This window comes from Sciurus vulgaris, assembly GCF_902686455.1.
Source record: "Sciurus vulgaris genome assembly, chromosome: 1".
Taxonomy (NCBI): domain Eukaryota; kingdom Metazoa; phylum Chordata; class Mammalia; order Rodentia; family Sciuridae; genus Sciurus; species Sciurus vulgaris.
Window position 1 is genome coordinate 158047353 of NC_136461.1, and position 19803 is coordinate 158067155.

Below are 19803 nucleotides of genomic sequence, written 5' to 3' on the forward strand. Positions count from 1 at the left end.
TCACATACAAAGAACTGTGTTGTTCAGTGTCCACTTCTCTAGTTACTCCTCTGCCAATTACTGAACCGTGTTTCACCTTTGGGGGCTAAATCTCAGCTTCTACCTACATTTCATTGCATTTTCCAGTGGTTCCTTTACCACTTTTCAGTGGTTATGAGACATAGAGAACATGAAAAATATTCAATAAAATATTGTAAAACTAATTTACAGGAAAAGTGTAAGTGACATTTATAAAGCATATGCACTAAAACATCCATCTTTCTATTTACAGATGTACTGTACTGAGTACTTTTGACTATCAACATAATGAATGATTGTGCATTATTAGATTTATTGACTATCTACCTATCAATCTACATTCCACTTTTCTAGCAAACTGGATTTGATTCAGTTTACTATCTATTACATTTAAAAATAACATTATTAAACTATTGAAGTGGATTCAATGAACATTATTTCATGCTGCTGTATTGTAAGAGATAGGTCTGAAATTTGTTTCTGACCTGTACAGTGTCCAGAACAAGTAGAGAAGACCATGGATAAGATAAAAGTAAAGCTGTTTTCCAGAAAAAGTAAACTTTTTCCTGAAAGACATTCTGGGTTTTCATATAAAGGAAACTGTGATGTGGTCAATATTTACTAATAAATCGGCAAAAGAAATACAATATTGAGCTTGTTTGTATTTCATTGTAGCTTTTTGGTGGTTTGGCTTGATCAAAATATAATGAAGTACATCTAGTAGGTCATATAAGAATTATCTAGGAAGATTTCAACTCAGTAAATAAAGAGTAAAGCACAGGAACCTATGTTGTTAAGAAGAACTTCAGTGAATTCTCATGCCCGTGGCTCCTATATTATTATTTGAGAAACATTGGCCTAGAGGAATAACTGGCTATTTTCAGTATATATGGTTTAACATAAGTGAACCATATATAAGAATAGCTGATATTTGTGATTATATTATTTGGCAAGAATCTGGATTGCAGAAACTGTATTTTACTAATTCAACAGGCAACTGTATAATTTGACCTTAAATGCTTTCTGTTGAATGTACTTTGAAAATTTTTTAAAAATTTATTCTAATTAGTTGTACATGACAGTAGAGTACATATAGCATTTATACATTTTTGATAAATCATACATAAATGGAGTGTAATTTCTCATTTTTTTGATTGTACATATTGTAGGATCACATTGGTCATACAGTCATATGTATATATGAGATAATAATGTCTGTTTAAAAAAGAAAATTTAGTTCTGCCATCTAATGTATTTTTCTTGGCTTTCTTCTTTCAATGTATATGCTAAAAGTAGGATGTGTTTTTTTCTTATGAAATGAGACTCTATGCACAAAAATTCCCATAGGAAGCACAAATATGGATTGCCTGAAGAGTTTGACAGATAATAGAAAAATTATTTAAAATATATCGAAAGTCAAACTGATAAAAAACTATACTCATTTAAAAATTAGTATACCAATTAATTTAAACTTCATTTTATATTAATTGGGCTATTTAATATTCTTTTATTTATTCTTGTAACATGGTTATATTGTGTAAGAAGCAGATGGATTCGTATCTTTTTAAAATGGTAGGTCAAAGTAATGTGTTTGATAATAGAAAAACTAAATCATGTGTTTTGAAGATTTTAGGTCCTTTTGCAGACCTAGCAGTGTATGGCAGGGGGTGAGTCCTAAATTTCTTAGAATTTGTGTTATGATCCCCCAAGAGATGTTTGAACTAACCTCAAAGGAAATATCAGTCACCTTCTACAACTCAGGCAGTATTAAGAATCAGAGAATTAGATGAAAAGGCTTTGCTTTGTGTAAAAATGTCTTTTGAAAGGAATTCTGAAAAGAGTTAGTTAAATAACAACAACGAAAGAATATATTTCCTAGACAGCATAATTTTTTTCAATTTTATATATAAATATGAAACCAAATGATCCTAAATTCAAATTAATGTTTTTAAGGATCTTGCATGAGTATTTATTAACTATAACTTTTCTAGAAGTTACTCTGCTTGATGAAATATGTTAGACAAGGTACACTAGAATTCATTTCTTTAACACAGAATAATCTTTTTATCAACATAATGTGCTGCCAAATTGCAGTAGTTTCTGTAGCATTACACATTTTTGATGTGGAACTTAAAGATCTTATCTTGTGAAGGTACAGACTGACAGTTATTGTATTGGAATAAAAAATATTAGAGGCAATATTTGGAATACCTATTCCACCTCTCTGGTCTCTGTAGAATGCTTTTTAATGCACCAATACTATCATACCACCACCAGCAATAGCCACACCTTGAAGCTAATTCCTTCTTAATGATATATCTTCCAGGTTTCACCTACACCCCCCCACTTTTTTTTTTTTTTTTTTTGTGATACTGGGGCTTGAACCCAGGGCCTTGTACACGCAAGGGAAACACTCTTATCAACTGAGTTATATCCCCATCCCTTATCTATCCTTTGATCAGGTGTTAGATTTTCCTAAGAAAAGGCCCACCACTTTATGATTGAGTCTCTTGATATGCATTTCTAGCTCTTGAGAGGTTCTTAGGTCAAAATTTTCCTTCCTGTAATTTTTGTCCTTGTCTTCTGGTATGACACAGCAACTCTAGACATGCATCTCACGTATCCCTTCAACATCTGTCATATGCCCCAAGTCTCTCCTCCAGTTGAGCATTCCAATTATCTCAAATGTTTTTACATTACAGAGCAATGTTACTGATTTTTAGATTTCTAGTCTTTCACAATAGGTTATGATTTAGGAGTTGTAACTCTTTGTCTAGGAAGCCAAATTCTGCTCATCATGTTTTATGTAGAGGATGATCCCTTCCTTCCTTCCTCCCTCCCTCCCTCTCTTCCTTCCTTCCTTCCTTCCTTCCTTCCTTCCTTCTTTCTGTTTTTTTTTTTTTGGAACCCAGGGGTGCTTTAGCACTGAGCCACATCCCCAGCCCTTTTCATTTTTTATTTTGAGACAGGGTCTTGCTAAGTCGCTTAGGCCTTTACTAAATTGCTGAGGTTGTTCTCCAACTTGCAATCCTCTGGCCTCAGCCTCCTGAGTCATTGGGATTACAGGCCTGTGCCACTGTTCCTGGCTCTAAATGTTCCCTTTGTATGGTGTTCTATTTTATTTCTGTAATCATACTTTCAACTGGTAGAAAATATAAAATTTCTAGTATCTATTTCTGTGTAAAAAATTATATCTAAGCATAGCAGTTTAAAACGAAGAGCATTTATTATCTCATGGTTTCTGAGGGTCAGGAATCTGGGAGTGTCTTAGCTCTGTGGTTCTGGATCAGGATCTTTCAAGAGGTTTCAGCTCAGGTCATTCAGGCTTATTAAATAAGTGCAGAGTCACTTTGAAGCTAATTTACATGGTCATTGGGAAGCGCTCTGGCTCCTTGCTGCCTTTTAGTTGGAGTGTTCATACGGGGGTGGGGGGAGAGAGAGAGAGAGAGAGAGAGAGAGAGAGAGAGAGAGAGAGAGAGAGAGAGAGAGAGAGAGAGAATACAAGAGAGTGAGTACCCAAGATGGAAGATGGAAGCAGCAGTCATCAATAATCTAATCTCAGAAGTGACCTACCATTATTTTTGCCATAAACTGTTGGTCATGCAGACCATCCCTGGGACAAAGTAGGAAGGGACTACACGATGCAGTGAAGGCAGGAAATGGGGATCACTGGGGCCATCCTCAAGGCCAGTTACTACAGAGCTTTCAGGTTCCCATCCAAGCCTTCAAGTAGAAACATTTTATGGTTCTTCTGAGGAAATTAATAACTCTCAAGAACATGAATAACATAGGGATAGTGGACTGGGAATATGAGCATTTATGTGTACTCTGGATAATTTCAACTACATTATTAGTAAATCATCACACTCTGATTAACCACATCTATTTGTTCATGTCATGATCCGAACAGCATCAGAGTTTCCAAATTATTTCATTTCCTACTCTCCAGAGACTAATGTAAATAGGCATTCTTCTTAAACATAGAGAATAGACAAGGTTAATTCTTTTATATATACATATATATACTTTAATATAGTATATAATTTAAATATATATATAATTTAATACATTTTGTCATCAAACATTCCTTCTATTTCAGAAATTTAACTAAATGCCAATATATAATGATGGGATGTGTTATAGTGTAATTAGGAGGTACAGAGTAGTATGTCACACATAGCCCCCAAATACTACTATTACTACTACTACTACTACTACTACTACTACTACTACTAATATTTTAAAGTAAAATACCATTACCCTTTTGAGAAATAGAACAGAGTAGTTTCAGTCTTCCTAAAGTTCACACAGTAATGAGTTACCTTCTTTATATTACATTGTATCCATATTAAAAATGTGTACTTTCACATCAGATTTTTAAATCATATGTATAGAGATCTTCAATCTCATATTGAATCTAAAATCTGCAATTTTTATAATGAGGTCTTTTTTTTCTTTTGGAGGGTCTTTCAGATGGTCTAAGGTTATATGCAAAAGGTAAACAAACACATATAGTATATATTTACATATAAACATATCATATCTATAATCCAAATGATGAAATACATTGAAAATTTGAATTTGTATTAATAAAAGTGAATTGAATTTAGCTATAATAAAGTTTACTGACTAAGAAAATATGATACACTATTTTCTTCCTTTTGTGGTACCAAGTTGGAGTACATTGCACAGGTAGGCCACTGGGTTTTTGCTATGCTAAACTCAAACTGAGACCTGGAATTGAAGGAAATTTATTATCTGACAGTAGACCTGATGAATTAAAAAATGCTTATTACCTTTAATACTGAAAAATAAATGATAATTATCTTGTAAAAATTCTTCCTTGTAGCACTGGATCTTTGAATTCTGAATTCTCAAGGAGTAATTTCTGAAAGTGTCTCTTGGCATTTTGTTATTTGTAAATTATGGCTGTATTACTTTAAGAAAATTCAATATCTCAAGATCATTATTTACCAAATACATGGAGGAGAGAAAATTGTTACTATTTGTACTATAAAAAGATTCTGTTACAAAATGATGCACTGCGTGAATCTTATAAATAGGGAGCTTCTCTAGTGCATTTAAGAATGTGAATTGAATATAAGAAGTGTGGCATGTGCATACTTTCCCATTCAACATCTATTGTGGAACAAAAAGGGAGAGTTTTTTTTTTTCAATATAAGATTGTTTATGATTGATTTGTGCTCAGGGTCAATTTAAAACATTTAACAAATATCTCAATCCATCTTTGGGTATCTGTTGATTATTTTCACCAGTAATCTTATTGTAGCTTTCATCCATCAGCATGATCAAATTTATCTTTCAGTTCATCTAAGCCTAACTAAATATCTCTGAATTTTATCAGTCAAGATGCTAAATGAGGATATAGAACATCTACCATCTCCTAATGCATTGGTTGCCATGGAAGCTGCTCTCCTGGTCTGATTTGATCAATTTTTTTTCAAGCAAGTAATTTGATAATTCTTTCCAAAGGGAAAATGTCATAATGTTCTTGTTACCAAATTTAAAGAACCAAATTGTTTCTTTTAATTCTTAATGGCCTTCTCTTAATAACCATATTTTGGTCATTTTATTTACAGTCTTGAAATTATTTCATTGTGAGCATGTCACCAAATATATTTTTACTTTTAATTTTCCTTTTTGTGCTTGAAGAATCCAAATCTTTTAAAAGGACAAACATTAGTAATATTTTCTTTGGAAAAAGTGCTTAATTGCATTACAACTAAGGAAACGTAGTCAATCACGATTGTCATCAAAAGCATTGTTAAAATGCTGCATTTAAACATTACATTTGCCACCAGTAGCAGAGATGGGATTCTTACTCAAAATCTCTTGATCACCTGGTCCTGATACCCACATGCTGAAATGAAATGGAACAGAGATGAAAATGTGCCTTGCTATGAAATGCCATGTGCAGGGAGGGACTTTTCAGCTTCCCTGAATAATCTCAAACTCTAGGCAGCATTTTTATTTTATGATTATAGACATAAGACCCAGTGTGCACTTGCATACTTAACTTTAATGCTGCATGAAAAATAGGGGCATCATGAAATTAATTAGGACATTTATTTTCAGCCACGAGGAAAAAAAAAAAAAAAGTTATTATCCAGCAATTGCCTGCTGTCCTTTAGGTGGCAGTGTGTGGCAAGGAGAGGGTGATTGTGATAGTTCAGTAAAAAGGAAAAAAAAAAAAAATCAGTTTCCTGTCAGAAATGTCTTCTTGCATCTTCTGTGTTTGGTTCCTTCCTCTAACGCCAGTCTCTAATTTGAATCCCTGAACATACATACTCTGTATCACTGAAATCATCATCGTGTATGTTTTTTCGTTCAAAGATGTTATCTGTTCTTTATCATGTATCCCCAAGGACCCACAGTGGTTTTTATGAGAACTGTGGGTGTAAAGGAATATTTTTTGACTGACTGACTGTCAATACCGAGTTGGAAGTAAACATCTCAACTGCTCTATTATTTTGTTTTTCAAAATTGGAGCACAGAAGTTATCTGCAGAGTGTTGACCAAGACATGAAGAACACATATATAGACATGCTGTCTAAAAAATATTCAGGAATAGGTATTTGTTTTCGAATCCTGAATTACTCTCTGTGATATGCTGTTCCATCTGGTTCTGTTGGGGATTAGAGTTTGCCAGATCTGCCCAAATGTTCTTGTCATAATTTCAAATATGAAGCCATGTTTATCCCTTTTCATTTTAACTGTATATTCATGCCGATTCATTTTCTTATGTGAATACCATTTTCATATCAAAAACATTAATAGGGGAAAATCCCTATGAATTTTTCTGATCTTTTCTCTCAACCTAAATAGGAATTACTGAATTTTTGGAAATGATGCTCTTCTCTAATTACCAACATCTCTTATAAAAGGGACAGTAAAGAAATCAGAGCAATCCAAACATTGCAGCTTCAAATCTTGATCAGAGATGTTATTACTTTTTATGTGATTATATTCTGTCCATGTCTGATTCAATTAGTAGTCTTTCCAGAAAAGCAGGTTACAGCATCCGGAGCTTTTGATCTCCTTTAAGCCTCTGATGTAATCAGGCAAAATGATCACTTCAAAAAGAGGATACAAACCCTCAAAACCTATCACCCCAATTTCAGATGATACTTTTAACCCTCAGTGCTTTCTGCAGCTGTCACCGTCAGCCAACAGCTGGGTTTAGCTGCAGGCTGCAAGCACAACCATTGCAGAACATTCTAGAAATCTTAATGCTTTGTTTGTCAACAATGACTTCTTTCCTTTGCCTATTTTTTAAAAAGGACACTAAGATCCAGTTCATTAATTCCACTTATTAAAAACAAAACAAGACAAAACAAAACTTTTACAGAGGAACTATTTCACACATACTTTCCAGGCTACTTTGACATCTATAGCTTGGCTAAGTTTGGCAAGAGATTTTCTCTGTCTCCTTAGTCTTTTCAGTGTTCTCAGATTCATAAAAAAAAAAAAAAAAAAAAGAAAAGAAAAGAAAAAAGAAAAAAGGAAAAAAAAAAAAAAAAGCTTTTTTCCTTGACCCTAATTTGCGGCTTCCTGTCTTCAAGCTGTAATGCCCTTCCACTGAGTCTCTTGTGTTTTATCGGATGTCACTTGTCTTTACGCTCTGGATGTACTTTGTGCTTTTTTGTCCTTTTCAGACTACTCTGGGTGATTGTGGGTTTCAGTTCCCTGACACAACTGTCCTACTCCTTTGTAAACTTCCTCTTGTGGGCAGAACACAGATCAGCTGCTGTTTAATAAACCAGCCATTTCATTTCATTCTTTTCACATCCATCAAAATGTCTTTTCCTGGAACTGGCATTCTTCCACTATTATTTGGTTAACTTGCCACATCCAAGTGATTTTTCATTTCTTGATTGGGGAAAGCAGCTCTCAAGGGTGATGTTTTTCTTGTTGAGTTGGAGAAGGCCAGCTTTCCACTGAGAGACGAAGAGCTTGCTCCTCTGCCATTTTATACCGACCCAGCCTTTAGCACCTTGAAGCAACTGCCTTTTGTGAAAGTTAGTGATATTTGGAGAAAAATGTCACATATTAAATCCATCTTCAGTTAAAGAACAAAAGAAAAATGACATAGCCTGACTTGATGGACTGTTAACATTAATTACAGTGATAGCATTCTGAATGTTTATATTTTCTTTGTTGGTAAGAATCTCAAATTACAGCATTCATATACTATACACATTTATTTTCTTCCTATCACTGTTAAGAGAAAAGCGAGAGTTATTTTTCTCATTTTGTGCATGGGCAAAATGAAGCGAGGCTAAGTGAGCAGAAATATAGTGACAGAGGAGGGAATAAATGTCTCCTGATTCCAAGCCTGCTGCCTCTAGCACTTTGAAGCTGCTGGCTTCTATGAAAGTTAGTGATATTTGGAGGAAAATGTCACCATTAAAGCATACTATAGCTTCTACTGGACCAAAGGGATTCTGTGTCTATCAGCATGTAATGCAGTGATGTGGTTTTGAAAAACCATGTGGATCTGTAACTGCTAAACGAAGACAATTTTCTTTGATTACCCTAAGAGTCTGTTAACTGATTAGAAAGGGTTCTTAATAATATAGGAGGCTCAAGACTTGCTGAGAACTTCTCCCAACTGTGCAACCTATTTGGGGTCCTCATTATTAAAATACTGTTAAGCACTTAAAATATGAATATTAAGCAACGGACAACACTACTGTAAGGAATGCAAATAACCAGTTTTGTTTTTCTGAGGAAGTCAGCATTTTTCTATAAAAACTATACATATGTATGTATATGTATAAATTGCTTTTCAGATTTTTAAGTAAGCCTATGTATAGAATTTTACAAAAATGGGTTTGGGAATTCCTCAAGGGTATCCCCCTAAATAGCATCCCGTTCCCACATCTGAATATTCAGGGAAAAAAAATAAAACAACAACAAAGGAACATGGAAACCAAAATATCATTCTTATTACAAACGGAGGTGAGGCAAAGCAAATAGCTTAATATCTGATCATGCAATACACTTACAAACAGGAAACTGCAAAAATTTCTCCATTTATTTCCTAGTGCTCTAAACTAGGGATTGCCTATACCAGAAGACTGCCCAGGTAAAGCTTACAGCATGAAAGACAGGAAAATTTGTGTTCTCGGCAGGAAAGCTCCCTCTCAAACGGAAGGGAGCGGAGCTAAGTAGTTTCTGTCCAGTCTATTCTCTCTACATTTACCAGTGGTTTAATTCATAGAGCAGCACTTCTACGGAATACTAAACTTTGGCTTTTTGGAATATAGCTGGGGATTCAGAGAATTAGTAAAAAATAAATGGAAATCTTGCCATCATACCTTTATTTCATCTTTGCTAACAAATGAAACATTTTTACCATGCAATTACTTAGTGAACTCCTGCCTTGTGCCTGAGCAATATTTGCATTTTGCATACTGTCATACATAATGTTCACCAGTTGAACAAGGAAGTCATAGGGTGTACTTGACCAAGTATAATATTCGGCATATAGTAGGTAATAAAAATAGTCTTGATATTATTTAATAAATTGTATTAAATAATTTAATAAGTTATTAATAAAGATAAATATTGGTTTTAATAAATAATGTATACAATGGAAAGCCAAAGATAATATGGGACAAAACGTAATTCTGTGCTTACTTGGGTAATCTGAATTCTATTTAAAGTAGGCTAACAGAATTGCATCAAACTAAGAAGTTACCTTACAGCAAAGCAAACAATCAGCAGAGTGGAGACAATCTACAGAATGCAAAAAATATTTGAAAACAATACATCTGACAAGGAATTAATATCCAGAATATATGAGGGACTTAAAAAATTCAACAGCAAACAAACAAACAAATAAATAAATAAATAAACAACTCAAATGAAAAAAAAAAAAAATGGGCCATTGACCTAAATAGATACTCTCAAAAGAAGTTGTACCAATGGCCAACATGTATATAAAACCATGCTCAGTGTCACTAATCATCAGGGAAATGCAAATCTAAACTACAATGAGATACTCACTCCAGTAAGAATGACCATTATCAAAAAACTTATAGGGCTGGGGTTGTGGCTTACTGGTAGAGTACTTGCCTTGCATGTGTGGGACACTGGCTTTGATCCTCAGCAACACATAAATAAATAAAATAAAGACAATGTGTTCATTTACAACTAAAACAATTTAAAAAAAACATAAAAATAATAACAAAGATAAAATTATTGGTGAATGTGGGTAAAAGGGGGAACATTTGTACGCGATTGGTGGGAATTTAAATTAGTACCCCTATTATGTAAAACAGTGCTAGGACTTCTCAAATATTAACTATAGAGCTACTGTATGATCCTGCAATCTCACTACTGGGTACACACCTAAAAGGAAATGAAATCAAAATGTCAAGATACATCCACACTCCACATTCACTAAAGCCCTATTCACAATAGCCACGAAAAGAAAAAAAAAAAAAACAAAAAAAAAACTAAGTATCTATCAACAGATAAATATATTAAGAAAACATACAAAATAGAATATTATTCAGCTCTAACATGGAATTAAATCTTGTCATCTGTGACAAGGGGTGAACTGGAGTTCATTATCTTAAATAAGATACATCAGGCACAGAAAGCAGTTTGGTATAGTAGCATCCCATATTCAGATAACTTAATTTTATGGGTTCTCAGAGATAATGGCAAATCTTCGATTAGAACACTGGTCTAATTTTGAGAATTCTTCTTAAAGTGGCTTTGTATATGTTGAGCCTTCTGAGCTGGAGTGGGAGAATCCAGTTCTTCACATTCTTCATTATAATGACGCTGCCTTCTTCTTCTTCTTCTTTGGACCTTCTATGTTTTCTTGTCCTTTGTGTCACAATATTGACAGTGATCAGAATTAGAAAACTGAATCTGAATAATGCTAGTAATTATGGAAACAACTTTAAATCCCATGAAACAATTATGAATAACATTTAAATAATATTTACTTCAACATATTTGTTGTATTGCTGAGTGGTAACTCTAGCTGAATCATTTAAGTTATATAGTCAATAGTGGCTAGCGCTATCAAGTATTTCATACAAGTTAATACGTAGAAAAGGAAATTGCTGAAACCAAGAATATTAGCATCTAAAATGTTAAATCTTACTTACCAGGGGTCGGTGTAAATCCTATTATGGTAAACAAGAAAGTTCTTCACACTTTCACATTTGCAATAATTGGTAAAGTGTTGACCAAATTCCTTGCTAATATTTATGATCTATGATTTCTTGGTACTTTTGACAACAGCATATGCACCTTAGAATTCTTTATCATTTGTTGTCTGTGGTACAAAATAATGAAACACCATCATTAGTCTCTGAAACAGGGGAATGTTTTCTACTAGAATAAATTCTAGTAGAATAAATAAATAAGAATGAATAAATAGGGAGGTGAAAAGATTCAATTAGAATTAGGATTTTTAATTTCATTAGTCATTATTTTCCTTCCATCTTGGGAAGTCTATAACTTGAGACAAAGTTGGAATTTAACAACTTCTATCACATAATTAGTACATTCTTCTTTATATAGTAATGAATTTCAAACCATCAGGGTGTGGATAATTTTCACAGGTTTTCACTTCTTTTTTTTTTTTTTTCTGAGGCAGATTTATTTAGGAAAGCAGATATGCATTCAAGGGAGAATGCAGGATAATCTCGAGAGAGAAAAGTCTTTTGGGGTAAAGTAAGAAATACGCTCTCAAAGAAAAATGCAGGCCATTTCTAGTAGAAAGGAGAGCTGGGTTTGCACTTTTAAAGTCATTATTTGATATAAAAATTCAATTTTGCAATCCTGTCTTCTCCCCACCCAATCAAAAATTTGACAAAACTTTAAACCCCTCTTTATTTACTCCTGGTCTAACTTTAAATGATATTAAATGTTATTTTTATTTTGAGTTAATTTTGGTTCTTTCATTGAACACACGTTTTACCTCAGTCTTGCCCACCTACATATCTTGGTTGTTGCTTGTTTATTAATATGATTTATCCTCTTTCCATAATATGCATTAGAATATGCCTGTGAAATTTTTCATTTTGTTGTTGAACTTATTTTTAAATCTCTGTTTAAACCTTCTGTAGACTAATTATCTTTAGATAGTAAGCACATCAATTTAAAGTTTTATGTTATGATACCAGGGTACATTATAAATCATGTTATTAACTTCCTAATAATCACTTTAGCATTGAATAGTCTAGCCCTTTAGTATGTATTTATTTATGGTTATCATTATAACAATGCATATTTTTATAAATACTTATGAAGATCTTCCATTTTCCAAAATGTCTTAAGTTCTTTAATTAGTTAATGTTGTATGTTTCATAATAGTAACTTGTTAGTAGAAAAGTTAAAGAAATCCAGGAAAATAAAAACTTTGTCCGTAAAAATTAGCCTACACAAGGATAATGGAAGTGATTGTTCTGTGTAGTGAAAATGTGATAGAAAAAACAACACATATTTAGTTGTGTTTGATATAGAATTTTTGCAGGTTTTTTTTTTTTTTTTTTTGGTAGTTGTGGGCTATCTTTCTCTGATTCAGTGTCTGCTTCAATGCTCCCAATGACAACACAAACATCACACTCCCACTGGGCGTAATAATAATATAATTGACATGTAAGTTGGCCACCGAGGTTTATCAACATGTCATGACACAGCATCATGTATTTTTACTGTTGTGATTTTTTTTAGCCATTGGCTTAAGGCCCTTATTTCTTTCACTACACGTTATGTTTTCAATACTTTCTGTCACTTATTCTCCAGCCAAGACTAACCCAACAGAGTTGTTCAGAAGAAATCATTTCTTCAGAAGTGATTGCTTGGTTCTTTTCTAAGATGTTAGTTGGTGACGTTTTCTCTTCTCTCTCTCTCTCTTTCAATCTGTTTCATTATTCTTGGTTGATATCAATCAAGCTTGATTAGAAATCAAGAAACTTGTCAACTAAAAGATGACTTTTATGGGACTGATAGAGACTGTGTACTCAGAAGTCTTGAGACAGCATATACTCTTCAGGGACAAATTATAGTCATGTCATGTGAGTTAAAATCGTGTCATTTTTAAAGTTACACACACAAAAAAGGATGTCTGTTAGGATAATAATGCATGGAGACAGTCTAGTGTAACTTGTGTTCTACAAGTTCTTATTTATGTCAAATACAAAGTTTTACACTTTGTAGCAGTTCTTCTCAGTATACGTGTCAACTATATGGTTGCCTCTGAACAGAAGAGAATGATTCCACAGCTTTATCTTAGGGCAGTCACCAAACACACAAGTTAGTTACTAAAAATATTTTTAACATTATAACTTTTTGAAAGATAAATGTGCTAATTTCCTTATTTTATAGCATCTTTAGATGCTGCCCAAGATGCTTAATTCAGGACTAGAAACTTAATTATTTAATGTAAAGTCATAAGGCAACCAGTCAGAGAACTCAAGTTAATGGTGCTAGGTATATAAGGTAGAAGGGACAGAGGAGAGGAAGGGCAGGTACATATACACTCCTTATTTCTCTTGATGAAGGAAGAATGGGACAATCAGCCATTTATGAGTAAGGAAAGTTAGGTAAATATGTTGTGGTGGTGGTACCCAGTAAAATAACAAAATATCAAAGCTTTGAAATATTTTTTTTCAGAAAATAGGAGGGTCATGTGTCAGAACACAGGTCTTACATTTTTTACTTTTTAACTTCCTTATTTGAATTTTTTCATGTATAACCTATATATTTAGTGGAAATAAGTCTCTCCTTTGGTACTTTCATTTTCTAGTCTTATTGTCTATACATTTTATTATCACAAGTGGCTTTACAAAAATCTCAAATAGCTTAAATCCCCCTCCACCATCTTCCCATCTAAGTGCTAATCAGGTCCAAACCTACTTAGCTTCTGAAATCAGAGAAGATGGGGCACATTTAGGATGGTATGCTCATAGACTGTCCCCATACTAAGAATTAACTGTATCATCTGACTTCTGGGGAATTTTCACTGCTTGTCCCTTACCCTCTTATGCCCACCTTTGGGCGGGACCATTCACGCTGTGTGTACCCTATCGGTACCAGGACTGATAGGAACAAAATAGCACCTCTGTAAAAGGACTTGGTGAGGGGAATTTACCTGTCCTACCCTCTGCCTCCCATGTGAAGACACAGCTGTCCTCCTTACAGAGGACACAATATTTTGGAAGCAGAAAGCAGCTCTTATCAAACAACTGAAAGTGCCAACACCTTGAATGTGAACTGCTCAGTCTCCATAACTCTGAGAAAATAAATCTCTTTATAAATAAAAAAAAATAACTATTGTACAGTATGTTCCAAAGTTTAGTATGAAGACCAATCTGCAAATATAGAAAGGAAGGAGCATTCAGAGCCATTCAAAGATGTGAATTACTTCTGGAGATAGAACCATCATCAGGGGGTTCAGTTTAGGCCAGGTGACAAGAGGCAACAGCGACATTTGTATGGTGGTCAGTGAGACACAACTGTGGTTGAGTTTCCGCCCTGGCCTGTTGGAGTCTAGGGGATAAGTAGGACTCTTTGTTTATTCTGATATACAGAAAAGAACGTAGGATGCAGCCCCTAGGGTGGTGTTTCTCCAAGTATAATCCATAGAGACAACGAATGAGAAGCAACCTGTAGTGCTTGGACATTTCTGCCTCAGAATTTTTGAATCCCGAGAATCTTGACTTTTAATAAGCTCCCCAGATGGTTTCGGTGCCCTCATAACGTGAGGGCCCAATGCATGGAAAGCAGTGACGAATGCAAACTTTGTATCAGGTAAGTACGTGCTGTGAGAATGTGGCGTCCTGCGGCCATCGCAACGTGCGGTGAAAGAACGCCAGGGTGGATGCGGCGTTTAAGAGAATTGTGCACTTTTTGTTTTTGTACTCTGTGTCCTCTCTTCATTTTCTTTTCTTTTTCTTTCTCTTTATACTATAGCAATAATGATGAATGTTGATGAGGCAATGGTTAATCCCACCCCAGGCACTCATTTTCAGGTAATTATTTGAAACCAGAGCAGCACTTAACAGCACTGACTTACCTGTTTAGGAGATTAACTAATTAAAAGCTCAAGCTAGACAGCAGCCTCCCCCGCCCACTCCTTTATGCTTTTCTTCTTCTTTCCTTAAACTTGATAAGTGGAAGGGAAGGTGGAAAAAGTCTATTTCATTTTCTGATGTTTGTCTGCCATCACTTTATATTATTAAAACATGGAGTGTGATTTTGCTGTCTTTGTTCAAAACGTTTGCTTCTAGATTAATATGAAATGATGGGAAAGTCACAGTTTAAAAAGGGATCCACCATTTACCCAGACAGATTTATTTAAAAAAGATGTAGGAGAACATTGTAGCAGGGCAATGTTTGACAAATTATCTGGATGATTAAGAGAAAATAAAGGAAAATTTTGGATTTCGTTAACTAGGTAGACTTTGCTGTCTCAAATCTCTGCATTTTGTGTAAACTTTTAGTCCTAATTATCATTGGTCTAATAAGAGAAATTAATGAGACATATGCAATGATATAAAAAAATCTCTCCATTGATTATGTGAAAGCAATTGTCACGCCTCTTTGACAGGAAAGAATCCATTTTTGTTCGTTTGTTTCTGAGGAAACCATCAATGCAAACCTCAACATATTTTCCACAGCCTTGCACTTGGCTGGACAGGCATTGAGATGTGTCTTCCTGGAAGCCCCTGTTGCACTTGGATGGCTGTTTACTTTCAAAGCTGTGTAGTGATATATCAAAACCATTTTTTAAAACAGAACTATTTCAAACAACAGAATCTTGTCTTTCAAAATTTCTCGTCCTCTTAACATCCCAAGAAAAGCAGCAGGGTTTTGACTAAATTTCACGCATTATTAATCTTACGATGTTCACCTACATACTCTGGGTAGTGTAGTTGCATTTTTCCTTTTCATACACACTTTTAACCTGTCTACTGGAGCTCTCCTTTCTCCTCAGAGATGGCTAGGATATCGTTGTGTGTGAAATGGTCCTGTTTATAGTTTGATGTCAGCTTGTTAAATCTGGGAAGTGATTAGGGGGGATCTTTGGTGTGAGAAACACATTAACATATTGTGACTATTGCCATTCATGAATTCAGATTCAGCCTCGTAGATGACATTCTGTTTTCTTTTCCTTTTGAAAGGAAGAGATGAGAGCTCTTAAAATCATTCTTTTAAGATGCTGTGTGGTCTTTAGTGGAGTTTGAAATGTAACTCTAATAAATATTCATCTAATCTGCAGGCCTTGTACACAGAGTTTATCATCATTTCAGTTTTAAGCTCTTATTATCTGCCTCCAGCACTGTCACTCTGGACGAGTTCATTCTCCACCCCCTTTGATAGCGGCAACAAAAGATCTAGACCCTTTTTATATTTCATAGTTATGCTTAGGCTTAGTAAAAAATCTTGTAATATTCATCCAGGCGTGCTTGTCTCATAGGATAAGGTAACCATATCTTTTGCTTCGGTTATTTTCCTTTTCTTGTTTAAATTCTGAAGCTCTCCTTTTTTATTTCCAAATTCGTTTTCTTTAGTACATCCAATTCTCTCTGGCACTCCCATGAACAGCTGTGGGTGGTGATGGGCGATATGTTGAGATAGCGCTTCAGCTCTCTGTGTGTCCCCTCTGAGTTGCCTCAGAGAACCCAGGAAGGTATAGAACTGCTCTGTGGCAGATGGACTTTCAAATAGCATTCACCAAGATCTTTCCCTTTCATAGCAAGAAACTCAAGCTGTATACCCTACTTAGTATGCTGACATTTCACAGTTGATATCCTCATATATTTTCCCTTTCACTTGATGGGCAGGGATGGGAATTGAGGTGCCCTTTTCAAACAAAACATGCTTTTTTTTTTTAAGCATCTGTGAATGTCGGCTACAACACATCTATTTAGCTGAAATCTGCTTGTTTTCTAAACTCCTATGTTGTTGTACACCTAAGGCAGTGGCTACCAAGTTTTGAGACAATGTCCAATACTTTGCTAAGAGCTCATTACCTGCTTGACTCAAGGGTTGCTCTACTTTAATATCTATTTAGTTTAGAAATTGTTAAGAAAGTAACTTTGATGCCGTCTTTCATTTCTTTTTCTGTGCTCTAGTTTGAGCACTTGTGTTTCATTGATTTAAATATGTCACAGAAATTAGTGCTAGAAAAAAATCTCTTGGGCAGTTTGATGATATCAAATACAGTGTTTACAAAACCTGGACAGTGAAAGGCATTCTGCTTCATATAGTCCTATGTTTTGAACTTATTTTTACCTTGCATGCTGGCACAATTAGATGGTCAAGCAATTTTCCCAATGGAAAAAAGGAGTTTTGCCAAAAAGATAGGGAATTGCACTTAGGCTTTAAGCTTCTTTTTGAATGGCAGTTTCAAATATCAAAAACTTTCAGCAGAAATATCTCATGCTTGTTCTCAGCCCTGCAGTAAATTTGGTTATGGAAAATTTAATACAGTCTGTGTGGAGAGTCTGGAGATAAGTAAGTGTGTTGTTTCCTCTTGGGTAACTCCAAATTGTTTTCTTTAAACTTGTGATTTAGCAGGTAATCCTCCAGGTGAACCTTGACAATCCGGTTATACTGTAGCGCCAGGACCTCTGGAAGCTGCTTGTGACTGGCCAGCTGCCTCTCGACTCCCAGCCCTGGGCCTGGGAGAAAGACATGTGAGTGGAATTTCAGTGTGAGGTTTATGCAGATTGAAAAGGAACCCCTAATAATTGTAAGGGAAGTTTGCAGGGACTTTGGGCTCGGTAGTGAGTAGCAGTTTTCAAAGTTTCATTTGTGCAGGTGTGACTCCTGGTTTCACCTCTCCTTGTTATTGAAGGACGAACATTTATGAAAGGTTTAAGACTAACTTAGAGGAACAGAAAGTTTTGCCCTCTGAGAACTATAGAGGAGAATCTGGAAGGTTCGAAATCAATGCTGCTAATCATTTTGTGGTAGCTGAAGGTGGATTTTGTCAGAAGTGAGTGAGCACAACAGGAGCAGGTTATTATTTATGAAAGTACTTATGATTGTAACACTTCTAGGGCTACAGTTATATGTCAGAGGCTAAGCCAACCATGTTGTGTGTCTACTCACATTTTATTCCCACAACACTAAAAAGTAGAAACTGTTATTTCTTCTGTTATACAGTGGAATAATTGAGACTTAGAATGATACTGCGTTAGGAAGAATAATGACCAAAGCTCTGGGTCCTGTTACCTGGAATTTGTGAATAGGTTGTTCTGTCTGGCAAAGAGAACTTTGCAGATGTGATTAAGGTTAAGGACCTTGAGATGGGGAGATTATCTCTGCTCACCTGGGTGAGTCCAGCTCAACAACAAGGGTTCTTAAAAGGAGGAGAATTTTTCCTGTATATGCCAAAGATACAGTTGTAAGATGGAAGAAGGGTTAGAGAAATTTGATGTTGCAGATTTTGAATGTAGAGGAAAAGAACCATGAGCCAAGAAATGTGGATAGCTTCTAGACACTGGGAAAGGCAAGAAAATGGGTTCATTTCAGTCTTTGAAAGTAACACAATCCTGGAAACTCCTTGAGCTTAGCTTAATGAAACCCAGACTTCTGATTTCCAGAACTGTAAGATAATAAATTTGTGCTTTCAGTCACTACATTTTTGGCTATCTGTTATGACATCAATAGAAAACAAATACAATGATGTCCCAAAGTTTAACAGTTGGTCCATGCTTCTGTCTCTCTTCCAGAGCTAGCCCAAGCTCACCTCTCCATTTTCGAAGGGCAGCCTTCTCCCCAGAGGCTACAGGTACTATGAGGTATCTACAGTGTCTCAGTTCTCACAAGCCTGAGATAGGAAAGCATGGGTAGTGCTAAGAAGCTTGTATTTTTCCTCCCTGTTTCCTAAGTCAGCCCTAAATGAAAACAGCTAATGGGAAATACGCTCCCAATGTTACAACTCCCAGTTGTTTATCTCGATGGCAACAGAATTGAATTAGCTCATTCTTCTCTTACAACTCCTTTTTCTTCTACATTTTTCTGTTAATATTATTTTTTAAATCCTGTTTTGTTCTACTTTGTTTCCCACTTTATAATGTGAGCTGGTGGGAAATTAGTTTTGACAAGTGGAATACTGCTTTCCTTTCCTGTGGAATATGTATTAAGATTAAGTGACATCTCTTACACTTACAGCTTTGAATAAAAGCATGAGCTGACTTCTTATGGCTAGGGTTAGAAAATAAACAAATTACAAAACCAAACTAAGCCTTCCCAATCCAAAACCAGACAAAAGATAGAGGAGCTCAGTCTTTGTTTTAGAGAGATTGCCTGGTAAGAGGGTTGTTAATAAGTTCCTAGTTAGCCATAATACAACTGAGTAACTAAATTTTTTTCCCTTTTATTCCTTACTAGCTTATAAGAATTTTAAATCATGTGAAGGGCTTTGTTTCTATTTAATATTTTGCATTCACATATTATTTATTCATCTATTCATGCAAAAACATTTATTGAATGCCTACTGGGGCTAGGTGTTGAGTAAGTGGTAGGATATATGATACATAGAACAGTTAAGGTTCTTGCTTCATGGGGGCATTCTCTTGTTGAAGATATTTAAGTAAAACAAGGAAATGATCAAGTAGATATCATAATTACAACTGGGAAAAGGATGAAGAGATATATAAATAAATGAATTGTGATAGAATTATAATAACGTAATGACGGGCTTACAGTAAATCGTTAGTGAAGGCATCTCTGCAAAGGCAATGTTTACACTAAGACCATGTTTAAACTGAGAAGCATGGA